Here is a 13,910-nt window from a genome sequence, read left to right on the forward strand (position 1 = left end):
TATTCTGTCTTTTGTTAGTCTAATTTACAGAGCCACAACCAATGAACCTAAGATGGATGAAAGGAAAAATTTTTTCCCTCTCCTACACCAGCAGTTGGGAGAACCAGAAAAGTTTAAAAGAGAGGTGCTGGCTGCCCCGGCTTCTGATCTGATGGGCCCTCATCTATCTATCTATCTATCTATCTATCTATCTATCTATCTATCTATCTATCAGAAAGGAGCCTTCAGAGGGGCTGGAAGCTTTCCACATTTTGAATATTGATCTCAGTGGTAGTTACCCAGGTGCAAAAATGCATTAAGCTTTATACTTATGATTTGTGTACTTTGCTATATCTAAATTATACCTCAAGGAGGGGAGGGTATAGTTCGTGGTTAGAGTTCATTCTTAGCACGCACACGTCCTGGGTTTAATCCCCAGTACTTCCATTAAAACAACTAACTAAATGAACCTAATTACCTCCCCCCACCCAAAAAAAAAAAAAAAAAAAAAGAGGCAGGAAAATCCTCAACAACAATAAGTTATATACCTCAATTTAAAAATACCAAGCTTACCTTACTCCCCAGAAATTCTAGATTTAAATGGTCTGAGGCAGAGCTCAAGCATCAGGATTTCTAAAGTTCCCCAGCTAGTTCTGATATTGCAGCCGTCCCAGGACACACAAGTAGGGCCTCACAGCTTATCCTTGTAGGCCCTGGCTAGTGACTGGTCTATGCCTGGCTTTTGGAACCAGCTAGCTGTTGCCAAAAGATCAGCCCCCTTTTCTGACGAGTCAAACTGAAACTCAGAGACAGGGTCTTAGAGCATAGAAGGAAAGAGGCAGCTTTATTACCTGGCTGAGCAAAGGGGACTCACAGCAGGCTAGTGCCTTCAAAACTGTGGACCCACTGTGGGAATGGGGTCCCCACAGTGGTTATACAGCCATAGCTCAAACAGTAAAACATGGATAACAATCAACAGGATCATTTTCTTGTCATAAGACTTAGAGTGGCATCTTGGTGTCCCCAGGCGACAAGTTCTATAGAGGCCAGCAGTTGTCACTTTTTCCATCTCTTTATCTCATAAGCGCCCAAGGCGTGGTCTTCTTGGTAATTCAGGCTATTTTGTAAGGTTACAGTTCCATGACCTTCTTTCTGGAGAACAACCCAGAAACCAAGTATGATTATTACTTTTGATTACTGGAATAAAGCAGAAACAGTAAAATCAATAGTTTTATTTTAACAACAGGCCTGGAGCTGTGAGTAGCAACCGGTCAGTCAGGTCGGTTGACTGTTCTAAGGGCAGGCATAAGAATATGCAATCTGTTAGCCTAAGTGCGGCAATTTTACTAATTCTCCTTCATAGCCTTCACGGACTAAGTGAAATCCAGGGGTTAGAGGACAGCTCATAGAGTGAGGGAGAGGAGCACTATAATATGTGAACTCACACCAGTTTTCTTCTGTCCTTCTAAGACCTCCCTCTTGCTTCTCCTCATGCAAATCAGCTTTACAAATCCACCCTGCAGGTCACTGCCAGGGAATCCTCAGCTCTGCCTGGACATCTGAGCTGCAGTAGCAAGGAACTACCATTGTAAAAGCCATAAGTCCCAGGTTTCAGCCCCCATTGCCTCTGGCCAGAGCATCACCCCATGGTAAGCCAGGGAGCCAGAAACTTTTTACTGCAGGAAATCGGGGCCCACAGCTTCAACCTGGCATCTAGATACCAGGCCTGCAAGGAAGGAGGTACACAGTGAGGAGGGTGGGGGCGGCGTGTGCGCAGACATTTCCAAGGACCCTGGAGAAGAATAAATGAGATGATTTTGGCTGGGGAGCACTGAGTAAATGCAATGTAAAAGCTTTGTGACTATGGCCTGGGGAATCATTGGAATGAGTATCTATGGTTGTATTTTTCATTGAGCTTGGCTAGGAGTCTTCAGAAGTGAAAGATTTTTTGGCACCAGAAGACTCGTGCCAACCAGTATATCTCTAAATTAAGTAGTGAAGCAGACAGGCTTTGAGTTACTGGACACTAATTTCGTGACTTGGCATGAGAATTCAAGCTTCTTAGAACAAGTTCTCGCAATTAGACATGTAAAAATATCTTACGAATACCAATGAAGAAAGAAAAAATGAAGTGATATCTACTCAAGTAGCTGCTTAATGGCAGAAAAAGAGAGTGTGGAGTTCACGGCAGGGCAGCCCACGACAGAGACCTTTTTTTCCCTTCCTTGAAGGTCAAAGCCACCCTAAACCATGCCCAGTTTTCCTGAAGAACTTCCCGTTGTCTCCTAAGCAGTGGGGATATATTTGAGACACTAATACTCCTTTTGACTCCTCTTGACCAATACTCATCTTTTTTTTTTTTTAATTGAAGTATAGTCAATTACAATGTGTCAGTTTCTGGTATACAGCATGATGTCCCAGTCATTCACATATATACATATATTTGTTTTCATATTCTTTTTCATTAAAGGTTATTACAAGATATTGAATATAGTTCCTTGTACTATATAGAAAAAGTTTGGGTTTTTTTTTTATCTATTTTTATATGTAGTAGTTAACATTTGCAAATCTCAAACTCCCAAATTTTTCCCTTCCCACACCCTTTCCCCCAATAACCATAAGATTGTTTACTATGCCTGCAAGTGTTTCTGTTTTATGCATGAGTTCATTAGTATTTTCTTTTTTCTTTCTTTTTTTTTTTTAGATTCCTCATATGAGTGTTATCACATGATATTTTTCTTTCTATTTCTGGCTTACTTCACTTAGAAGGATGATCTCCAGATCGATCCATGTTGCTGCAAATGGCATTATTTTATTCTTTTTTTATGCCTGAGTAGTCTTCCATTGTATAAATACACCATAACTTCTTTATCCAGTCATCTGTCAATGGACATTTAAGTTGTTTCCATGTCTTGTCTATTGTAAATAGTGCTGCTATGAACATCAGGATGCATGTGATGAAAGAAAACGGATGTGGGGTGTGTGGAGGGCCATGTCCCAGGTCTTGGTTGAGCCCCTGGGATGTGCCCCGCCAAGTGTGGGTCCTTGGTTTCATGCAGGAAAGAATTCAAGTGTGAGCCACAGTTGAGTAAATTCATTTAGAGAGATGCATATTGCATAGAGTGTAAGGCAAGAGAAAGGCAAGGAAAGAGGTGTGGGAATTGGGTGCTCAGGTTAAAGTAAAAGTAGGTACACACTCCAGAGACAGAGTCCGGGCCGTCTCCAAAGAAGAGGGAGTGAAAAGGGGCTGCTAGGCATGGTGTTGCCAGTTTTTATGGGCTCAGTAGCTTCACATGCCTACAAGTGGGACCATTCCAACTATCCTGGGGAAGGGGCTGGAACTCCCAGAAATTGGGCCACTGCCCATTCTTTGGCCTTTTGCAGTTAGCCTTGGGACTGTTATGGCGCCTGCAAGCATGTTATTTATGTTACAATGAGCATATAATGAAGCTCAAGGTCTACTAGAAGTCAAACCTTTTAATCCTCAAGGCCAACTGAAAGTTGAATCTTCCACCATTTTGGTGAATCTTCCACCATTTTGGTGTTAAATTGCTGTCATTCTTTGAGTGGCTGTCCCCTGCCCCCTTCCCTCCTGTCTCACATGTATGACCAACACTCATCCTTACCTCAAACCCCAAATACAAAAGCAGCCCTTCCTCCCACTCCTCTTGGTCCTGCTCTTGTCTGTCAGCCCCAGCCTAGTTTCACTTCTCTCACCCTTACTGATTTTCTCCTTTCTTGTCTTCTTCCCTTTCCTTCTCCACATCAGTCCCCAATTCCAGTCATTTTGCACCATTCTCATGATTTTTGCATACCCTAATATTAACTTAATTTTTCTGACATTAGTGTTTTTCTCTTGACTCCCTTTTAAAAACTTAAATAAAATTATTATTTTTTTTTTGGTTGGGGGTAATAAGATTCATTTTTTTTTTAATGGAGGTACTGGAGATTGGACTTCCTGCATGCTAAGCATGCCGCATTTTACCACCAATCTATACCCTCCCCCTAAATAAAATTACTTATAATGAAGCTTAGTATCAATGGAAAACCAGTATCCTTTGCTATAACAGGAGAAAATTATAAAGCAGTCAAATAAATACAATGAAAACAGAACAATGGTATGAAGTTCCAGCTAGATACTGTTGGTAACTGCAGGCTCTGAAGACAGACTAGCACCCTACTCAGGTTTCGCCTTCACACAGTCGTGAGTGGCCAGGCAATAGCCTCATCACGTTACCCAACAAACTTTCATGTGCATGAAGCACAGTGAGACCAAACAAACGGAAACGTCAGAGCTTGGAGCATAGAAAGGTTTACTGCAGAACCAAGCAAGAAGAACAGGTGGCTCGTGCTTAAAAACACGAACTCCCCGATGGTTTTTGGGGAGGAGTTTTTAAAAGCAAAATTTGGGGTGAGGGGTGCAGGGTGTGTGACTTTCTTCTGATTGGTTGGTGAGATCACAAGGCAGTGTTCCAGAAACCTGTGCTCAGCCAGAAGTTGTCATCCTCCACCTGGGTTGGGGGCCTTAGTTACTGCAGAACTCAGAGGTATTACTGTGTCTACTCCTTGAGGAGGAACCAGGACCCTGCCCCAAGTCTGTACTATTGTTTCCTGACTGTTCCTCCCTTGTCTCTGCATCCCCTCCCTTCCCTGATTAGCAGCTGTTTGAACCTGCCCTTTGGAACTTGGGGAAGGTCAAGGAGGCTGAATGAAGCCTATTTCCTACAAACAAGAAACGGGGTCACAGAAAGGCTTTTGTGCCCAGGAGGGCCCCACAGGGTCCTGCTCGATTTCACTCACTGTGTTATTCGTGTAAAGCCGTGTCTTAGACCATTTTGTGCAGCCCAGAGGATCCTGGTGGGAAGACCACTCTGGTCTGATCTCTGTGCCTTCCCCTTTGCTCTCACTCTCTCATTTCTCCCATTTCCATTTGTCCCCTCACTTCTGTTGCTGAAAAACCAGCCTCTCTACCCCAAGAGCCAAACTGAGAGTCGGAGGCAGAGTCTGGGGGGGATAGAAAAGAACAGCTTTATTGCTGTGCCAGACAAAGGCAGGCACGGCAGGCTGATGCCTTAGAGACTGGGAGCCCGTCTTGGGGTAAAGGTCCTGGGGCTTTACAGGAAAATGGGAACAGGAGGGTGATAACAGGGTGTGAGCAGGGGCGACATTCCTTTCATCTTGATGAGAACTTGCTGTTGTTATGGAGGAATTTAGGAGGGTCTGCCCATTTTCTTGGGGTTCAGTCCATGACCTTCTTTCAAGATCTCTAGGGTAAAAGGCTGAGTTATTCTAAGAAAAGAGGCGCAGGGAGGGGAGCGTGGTGGCCATAAGACCAGCTTAGCTAGAAGTACAGGCTGAGCAACTCAGTGGCCACCTTGTTCATTTTCTCCGCTTTCGCTTCCTCCCTTCTCCTCCCCCACCTCTTTTTAGTGGAGTAGGTAAGTACTCCTATTATCTTCAATGTCCTAACTACCCATAAGAAAAAAGGCAGAAAAGAATTCCAATTTAGAAAAGATGACCCAAAGAGGCTTCCAGCCAGGCTATCTCCGTGCCGTGTGTAAGCCTTACTCCCAGGGGCTGGCCCTCTGCCTCTCTTCCAGGGCAGCCTCCTGCTCTCGGAAGCCATTAGGACCACTTCCCTGATAGTTTTTCGATACAGTGTTGATAGAGGAACACAAATGAGTGAGTGGGGATGCGGGGCCCAGGTCAGCCACCCCGGACCAGCCTACCAGCCGTCCCTGGACACACTGTCCCCCCTTGTAAACCCAGAGAAGAGTAGCTCTGGCTGGATTCATTTAGACACAGAAACAGACTCATCCAGCAGCTCCTTACGGGCTAACACAGTGGGATGGCTGGGTCTAGTGGACAAGGTATGACATTGTTATAAGGTAAAATCATGATTTCCATAAAAATATAAAAAAGACCACGTGCTAATTTACTTTGCTCAAATGATATGATAGGACCAGGCAGATAGATGTTATAATTGTTTCAAAGGAAAAGTCAAAACAGCACACAAATTTACGCTGAGTTCTTCTGTTGAGATGAATTGCAAATGAAGACAGAAGTGTTTTTTTTTTTCCCTGCCAGCGGGGTGGGGGTGGGAGGAAGTCAAATCTCTACCAGACAGGACAAAATTTACAGATCTATCAATTACTTACAATTTATAGAGTTGAAAAATAGCTGAAAGACAATGGACAGAGCTTGAACCTCATAAACTTGGAGGATGTGCTATGCTTGATACAAACAGATGATTCAGTTTTCTGCTGAAACACAAAATTGTTTCTACATAAAGTTTTAACCTAAGGGAAATCCCATTCCTTTGGTTAATGCTTCCCTAACAGCAGCTCCTTAGCATATATACCACACTCACGGCCTCCCCACCTGGCAGGTGAGGCTCACTGGACAATAGATGGAAGGAGAGTGAGGGACTTGGGTTGCAGGTGTGACTCATCGCTAACTAACAGCAAGAACCGCACGGCCTCAATCAAGTCACCTGACGCACTAGGACTCTCCCTTAAAATGAGGGCTGACAGTGACAGGTGTTCTCTAGGTTTCTCTAGCTCTAAGTTCTAGAACTCCAGGGAGGAAGAAGCTGATGTTCATAAGCCACAAACTAGCCCAGGCTGATTGATTCATGTCCCCACCGTGTCAGTCACTGCTCTGGGGTTAACAGCAAGTAAGATACTATCCTTATGGTTCTTCCTTGGTTTGTTTGGTATTCTTACCCACCCCTCTCCCTCCACCACTCTGACAGTTTGGGGCCCCTGATCAATACTGTCCTTTTGACTGACTGAGAAGATCTCTTTCCCCTTTTCACGTGGTTTTCCAGGAAGTGAGTGGCTGGAGAGCAAGCCAGGTCTTTGGGCCATCTCTCATCCCACTCCAGATTCGGTGTTTTTCTCCAGCAGGGGCAGGCGAAACGACTCCAAAATGTGGTGTGGGGACTGGGAGACATCCAAAGAAACCTCAGACAGGCTGTGTGGCCGGCTCGGGGCTACACACCGGGTGAGCCCGGCACCACCCCAGGAATGACCAGGACATGTGCCACTTAAGGGGCGCGCCCAGCAGGCCCCCGCTGCTGTGCAGGAAAAAGCAGGAGTCACCCTGGGAGCGGGGGCGGGCGGGTGTGGAATGGAATGGGGGGTGGAATGCCCCAGGAGCAATGAACATGACAACGCTCCCCTAGCCTGTGTCAGTGCCCGGGCCGGTGGTGGGGAGCACCCAGGAAGCCAAGTTTGGACCCCGTTCCTCCTAGCCTGTAGTCTCCTGGCTGCAAGAGCAAGACTAGGAGAAAGGAAAAACCAATCTGGTTTCCAGTTGCTTCAGTCCTAAATTCTCCTGGAGACTGCCAGAAAAGATGCTAATGAAAGACCAATTGTGTGGCTGGAGTGTTTTCTTCGGACTCCTGCCCAGGCAACTGGATAGGAAGCCCAGAAGCAGGGTCACCAACCCCAGTCCTGTGGCAACATGGCCACACCTTTTGCTCACTACTGACCCCTCCTGGGAAGAAGGGGACAACACGTGGAGGGCTGGGATGCCGATCAGTTAGACCTGGAAACGACTGTTGGGTTCTTAAACCCAGCATCTGTTGGAGGATGAATCCTACCTGAACCTCAGGCCACAGATTCAGAGGCCCAGACCTTGGCAATGCCCTTTCCTTCAAGGGGCCCCCAGAACTTATACACAGGACTTTTCTTTGGCCTGAATCTTGTTTCTCCATTTTGTCCTGGGGAAATGGGGAGGGGGGAGGGCATTGAGGACCTTCAGGAGAATGAAGTGAACATAGTTAGGTGTTAGCAATGTCACCCTAGCAGTGGAGCCAAGGGTGGATTTGGGGGCAAGACTAGGGTCAGCCAGTCCTTAACAGTTATTTATGGGTGCCCTGCTAGGTACCGACTCCGGCAGGGGCTGCAGCGATGGCCCCACTGGAAGAGCTGGAGGGGCTGCAGGCGGACAAGGGCCGTGGGTGGAGAAAAGAGGATGGGGCCCCCGGTGGGTTAGATGGGGGGGGGGTTGGGGCTGCAGGGAGAGAGACTAGCACCACCCTCCCCCTCCACATCCTTCCTTTCCCCGGAGGGTTGATTTTTCTGACGAGGTAAATATTGGTAGTCTTCTGGCAAAATGAGATTTTAAGCAGAAGGGCAAGTGTTGGGACACGGAAAAGAGAATGAATTTTGACTTGATTGTGTTGAAAGATGGGCTGATTGTAGTGGCTGAGAAGAAGGATTTTGGCATCAGTCTATTCAAAGTTTGGTTTAGCTGCTGCCAGGTGATGCTTTTTCTGTGAGCCTCAGTTTCATCACCTATAAAGAGAGAGTACAGCAACTACCTTATGGTTTTTTGTTTTGTTTTGTTTTTAATGAGTAAATGATTTTAATTGCCCAGTGCCTCACAATTCAGGAAATAAAAGCTTGGGGCAAAAAAAGCTGAGTAAAGGCAACTAAATGCTATATATATAAAATAATGCTATAATATATATGTATTAAAAAAAACACGTTGATTGTTACTATGAGCCAGACATTTTACTAAGCATTCTACATAATCTCATTTAGCCTTCTCAACAGCTTCATACATAAGGTAAGTACATTTTGAAATCTGGCTTACAATTGAGAATGAAGAACAGAGAGCTTAAGATACCTGACCGAGGTCATACAGCTAATAAGTGGTAGAGCCAGGACTCAGACCTGGATCTGTCTGACTCCAAAACCGTGGACCTTAACAGTCACACTGATGGCTTCATGGCATGTGGAGGTCAAAGCACAGAGGAAAGGTCCTGGCCTGAGCTGCAGACTGAGGAGTTGTGGGGATTTGATAATAGTTGAAACCATGATTACAGAAGGAATCATCCAAAATAAGTGTATACAGTTGAGAAGGAGAGAAGGAAACAGTGCAGACGGAGGAAGAGAAGCCCTAGACAGAGACTGAGCAGGGACAGCCAGAGAAGGAGAAGGGCATGAGGCCAAGGGAGGAGGGCAGGCTTCAAGGAGCGGGTGGAGGACAGGAATGTACTGGGCAGCTGTGGCTTGAGATGTGGCCCAGTAATGGGTCCTATGGGTCCTTGCAGAGTCTGGCAAAAGCAGCGGTGGAGCAGAGTCCAGGCTGAAGGGAGACTTAGGAAGAGACAGCAAGTGAGACCTGAATCATCATGGACGGAGGAGGAGAGCATGGTAACTGGAGGTGGGCGCAGAGGAAGGGAGAGGTGGCCTCTGGATTTCTGATGACTGCATTGGGATGGAGAGAGGCTTCCTCCAGCAGCAGGAAAGGAGATGCATTCTGAGCAAGCATGCAGGAGGGTGAGGGGCTTTGTGGCTAACAGTCTCTCTTTTCTCTGTGAAATTGGAAGTCAGCTGCAAAGGGAGTGTGGTGGGACCTAGGTAGGCAGGTTGAGAGCCATGGGAAACAGTTAAAACCAGCCCTGGGATGAAGGGGGTGGATTGTCCCAGGCTAGCCAGGCTGGGTAATAGGACTGCCAGGCTGGGTAAGCTAAGGTGGAAACTGGAAAGCAATGCACTGAGAATAGCCATTGACCACATTGTTGGGTGGTTTCCCTAGCAGCCTCACCAGCCACCATTTGGGTCAGCCACCATCCCAGTTTGCCCAGGATAGTTCTAGTTTTAGCATCTTAAAGTCTGGAATCCCAGGAAGCCCCTAGTCTCAGGCAAACCTGGACAAGACTTTGTTACTCTAGCTCAGGGCTGGGGGAGTAGCAAAGACAGAGATGGATGGACCTGTGGCTGGGGACTCACTGGGTCAGTATGCAGGGGCTGGTGAGGAGTGAGGATTGCAGGGAGCTGGCAAGAGAAGAGTGAAGGTGAACTACTGTGCAAAAATTCTGGGATGATGTGGAAGATAGTAGTGACAGGAGAGAGTAGATAGAACTGAAGAAACTGGAAGGGTCATGGGACTAGAGTTCCCAGTGAAAGTGGAGAGTGGGCTTAATGGAGGGGGGAAGGATTCCAAGAGCTGGGAGGAACAAGTGAGGATGCTTTGGGCTGCAGGTAACAAAAACCTGACTCAAAGCAACTTAAACAATGTGGAAGTGTATTAAGTCACGTAACAGGAAGGGCAGGGTTCAGGGTGGCTGATTCAGTGGCTCAACAGTATAATCAGAGAATCAAGTTCTTTCCATCTCTCTTCCCTGCTACCTTCATTGCTGGCTTCATCCTCAGACTAGAGGCAAAAGGGCCACCTCCAGATGTGACAATGTCTGGGGTAAGAAGAAAGACTATGTCTTCTTATGAGTGTCTCTTAGAAACAAGGACATTTTTCTCAGAGTTTCCCTAGTGGACTCTCCTTTACCACTCACTGGCCAGGACTGGGCCACGTGCTCATTCCAGAACCAATTGTTGGCAAGATAGGCCAGTCAGACCTACTCTGGAGCACAGAGTGGGGCCAGCTTCCCTTGAGGCACATGGCAACATCAGGGAATGAGTAGATCTTAAGTAAAATTAAAGTTCTGATAGAAAGACAGAAGTGGGGGTGATTGCTGAGTGCAAAACCAACAGTGTCCATTGCAGAGGCAGCAGTGGGCAAGTGGGATATGAATGCTATTATGAACACTCAACTTTAGTTCAACTTTAGTTTTTTATCTGCTCAAATTCTTCCTGGCTCGCTTCTGTCTATGAGATACATTACACACTCATTATCTTTAACTAATATTGCACTAAATCTATTATTCCTAAAAATCCTCTGCTCTGGCCAAAGCATGAACATACTGAGTATCTTCCTATTTCCTCACCTCTCCCAGTCCTTGGACTATAATCTCTCCCACCGCACCTGCCTCTTAGCAGATAGCCAGATGCTACCCATCCACCAGGGCCTCACCCAAACCCAATCGCTTAGTCTATAACCACATAATATTAGTGCCTCAAAGAACCTTCAAGACCATCCAGTCCAGTATCATCTGTCTTCAGGGGTGTCTGTGTGTAGACATAGCTCCTGGAGGGTTGGTCCATTTTTACACTTCTCAGGGGTCCTCTTGGCTCCCAGCACAATGTCTGGTACACATAACAGATGCTCACTAAGTACTTATCGACTGACAGATTAATCAATGACTGCTCACAGACTGAGTGAGTGTAACCCGCCCTGCTTTGAATCTGCAGACTGGCTCTCAGAAGAGAGAGCCGGGGAAGATGGGGAGGAGAGGCTGGCAGTGAGGTGAGGCGAGGAGGCAGTGCTGGGCAGCCCTGGGATGTCAGGGTGGGGAACAAGAGCGATTATAAAACTGAAAGGCATGGAAATTATCACTCCTCAAACCGGCACGTTAAATGACAAATTATAACCCTTGACTGTCTTCTAAGATACACTCTGGTATCATCTCTGCTAAAGTGAATGAGCCTGCTACCACCCCCATCACTGGCCAATTTTACTCCAGCCCTTAAGGTCAGGATCTTTGGTGGGAGGGAAATGAACACAGATCCTTGGAATGGCCCACAGAGACCTCCCCGTGAAAGCCGCCTTTCCCTGCCCTGGGAGAGGGGAGGAGGAGGGGAGCGCTGGGTAGAAAGGTCCCTTCTGTTCTTGATGGCAGCACAGCAGGTCTGGACTTCCCCTGATTATCCTGGATTTCCAAAGAGCCCAAAAGTTCCCGAGGGTTGTGGACCCACTCTAAACTTCACTGGTAGGTTTGAGGGATTAGTGGTCCTGGCCAGGCTCGTTAGTTTTAAGGGTTAATTAAACAGTGAGCAAACATTTATTGAGGGCCTGCTTAATGGGGAACAGCAGGACAAGCATAGGAGAGGATCCCCTGTGAGGAGCTCACCTGCAACCATTAGCAGATGATACAGCATTGATGATCTGTGCGGCTCAGACTGCCCTGGTCTTCCCAGCACCATCTTCCTCCAAATTCTATTCAAAGACGTCACCGCCTGTGAGGCTGAGGTGGTTGCCACCACCCAGAGGAGCTTCTCCTGGTTACAAGGTTGTAAGGGGAGAAGCAGTGAGCAACAAGGCCATGTTCCAGTCCTAGGGGGAAGAAAAAGACCTAAAGAGAAGAACATACCAGGGATGGAGGAATGGGGTCTAAGTCCCTAGTCCTCCAAGGCTCCCCAGGGCTGCTGGCTCTGGCTTGGAATTTCCCTCATATTGGGTATGACGGGGTTCAGGACATGCTACCCCCAAATATGGCACCTTGACATACTGAGTATTTTAAGCTGAAGGAGTTTGAGAAAACGGCAGAGCTGGAAAGTCACTCTGACCACCCCTCACCCCTTCTTCTCTGAAACAAGTCACAAAATCCTCATATGAGAGATGCCCTCCCTCTATCTGGAGGAAAGGAGCATCCTTATGGCCAAAGACAGAGGGACACCAAGAAGCACCCTAATAAACAGGCCTTGTAAATCCCCCCAGTTTGCTACATCGCCTCCTCCTGAACCTACCCTGTCCCTCCATGACTGTCCACTCTTCATCAAACCTAGCATCAAATGCTCAGGTCTAACTGTTCCTTTGGGTCTTCATTTCCTTTATGAAGGCTCCCACGTTATGTAAAACTTATATTAAATCAAAGTGTATGATTTTCTCCTGTGAATCTGACTCAGGTTAATTTTCAGACCTAGCCAGGAACCCTAAGAGGGTTAAGAAAACTGTTTTCCTCCCCTGCAGCCCCTGCAATTACATGAGCCAACACATTCCCCCATCTTTCCTTTCCGTTAGTGCAGCCTGAGTCCCCACCTTTGTGCAGTCAAAAGACCCCCAGGAACGAACATCTAGCACTTGTGCAGCGAGGGCTGGAGTCATTCCAGGGGGCAGCCTTGAAGGATGGAGAGAAGATAGGCGTGAACAGGGACAGTGGCCAGAGAGGGCAGCAGAGGGTTCTGAGGGGATGAATGTGGAGGTTGGGGCCCAGCTGGGCAGAGTGTGTGAGTGAACCCTTGCTCTAGGGGTCCCCGATGGGGGAGTTTGGGCTTCTGCTCATGGAGGCAGGACCCTGACTGGCCAGCCTGGCCTCAGAGCTTGGCAGGAGGCCAGAAGCTGTCTGACTGGCCTCTGGCACACTTCCTCCGCGCGGTAATCCCTCTTCACTTTATAACGCAGAGCCGGGACTCCATGCTCAGCTAATGCCATGAATGACCAGCAACGTCCTCCTCTAGCTGGCTCTATTTCATGTTCATATTTTGTCCTCATCCCCTCCAACCATTCTGTTCTTTCTACTACCTGCTAACCCTCAGCTTTTCTTATTTCCCATTTTTTAGAAGTCTGAAAACTTGCTTACCCTTGCTCTGGAAAGGAGTTAGAGCTAAAGGATCCTAATTCTTGACTCTTAAGAATAAAGTATTGGGCGCCCCAGTCAGCAGCTTCTGAATTTCAAACCAGACAAAAGCAAGGTTCTGGGTGTTCTCATGGCCACCCCGACGTACATCCCAGAAGGAGCTTTCTGGATCGCCAGCTGGACCCTGGGTGGGGCGGTGTTTGCATCAGAGGCCTGTTTGCCAGCCACCTCAGGGATCTGCTGGGACCTGAGACAGCCTTCCTTCTCCTCCCTGCCCCACCCAACCTCTGACTCTTCCCGACCTTGCTCCTTCCTGCTGCGCCAAGGTGGGGCCCGCTGCCCTCCCCAGCTCAGCTCTTTGTGACTCAGTGGCAGCCGGTGACCACTTCCCCCCACCCCACCCACACTCACATTCCGATGGCCAGCTCACTCACTTCTTGGCACCTGACCCACACGCACCAGGCCTCTGCTTAGAGTAAATAGTCCTTCTAACGGGGTGATTTACGACTAGGGCCAGCCCTGTATTGGACAGGGTCACGTGTATCTTAGCCTCTGAGTGCATGCCTTTCTCTACACAGCTAATAGCTGGCCTCTGGGAATCTCCCTTTTGACCCATGACTGATCTGGGATATTTTGTTTAAGGGAGCTAGAGACTTACTCTTCAGTGCTGTACCTAGCGCAGTGCTGGCTCAACATGTGTTTAAAGAAAAGAATCTTTTAAAAA

The 13,910-nt window shown here is 47.4% G+C and overlaps 1 long non-coding RNA gene across 1 annotated transcript; it reads right to left on the reverse strand.

The window, feature by feature from the left end:
- Positions 1-805: 805 nt before the first annotated feature.
- Positions 806-13,672, reverse strand: LOC116668850. The gene is made up of 3 exons (XR_004326044.1): positions 13,598-13,672; positions 11,741-11,888; positions 806-1,131 (listed from the first exon to the last, which is right to left on the reverse strand). It is a non-coding gene; the product is annotated as an uncharacterized LOC116668850 (long non-coding RNA).
- Positions 13,673-13,910: the final 238 nt, after the last annotated feature.

Source organism: Camelus ferus, chromosome 15 (genome assembly GCF_009834535.1).
Source record: "Camelus ferus isolate YT-003-E chromosome 15, BCGSAC_Cfer_1.0, whole genome shotgun sequence".
NCBI lineage: Eukaryota > Metazoa > Chordata > Mammalia > Artiodactyla > Camelidae > Camelus > Camelus ferus.